This window comes from Stegostoma tigrinum, chromosome 33 (assembly GCF_030684315.1).
Source record: "Stegostoma tigrinum isolate sSteTig4 chromosome 33, sSteTig4.hap1, whole genome shotgun sequence".
Taxonomy (NCBI): Eukaryota; Metazoa; Chordata; class Chondrichthyes; order Orectolobiformes; family Stegostomatidae; genus Stegostoma; species Stegostoma tigrinum.
Window position 1 is genome coordinate 36,933,279 of NC_081386.1, and position 783 is coordinate 36,934,061.

Sequence of the window (783 nt, forward strand, 5' to 3'; positions counted from 1 at the left end):
ACCTACCGGTCCCGGAGGAGGCGGCTCCCGCAGTGAACAGACCGACATTTCGGTAGGCCCGGCCCTGCCCCCCAGAGACGGCCCGTAACTACCCCCGACCCCCCCAACATACCCCCCACTCCCCAAACATTACACCCCACCCCCCCAACATACCCCCCAAACATACCCCCCACCCCCCCAAACATTACGACACCCCCCCAAACATACCCCCCACCCCCCCAAACATTACGACACCCCCCCAAACATTACCCCCCACCCCCCAAACATTACGACACCCCCCCAAACATTACCCCCACCCCCCCAAACATTACGACACCCCCCCAAACATTACCCCCCACCCCCCCAAACATTACACCCCACCCCCCCAAACATTACACCCCACCCCCCAAACATTACCCCCACTCCCCAAACATACCCCCCACTGCCTCAATATATTGCCCCACTCCCACAAACATTCCCCCCACTCCCCCTAAACATACCCAACCCCAAACATAACCCCCACCCCCTAAACATGCCCCACTCCCCCATAAATATACACCCATACCCTTAAACAGAACCCCCCCTTAAACATACCCCCTAAACAGAACCCCCCTCTTAAACATACCCCAACCCCGTAAACATACACCCCTCCCATTAAACATACCCACCTCCCCATAAACATACCCCCTCCCCTTAAACATACCCCCTCCCCCTAAACATACCCCAACCCCTAAACATACCCCTACTAAACATAACCCCACCCCCTAAACCTATCCCCTACACTCCTAAACATATGCCCCTCTA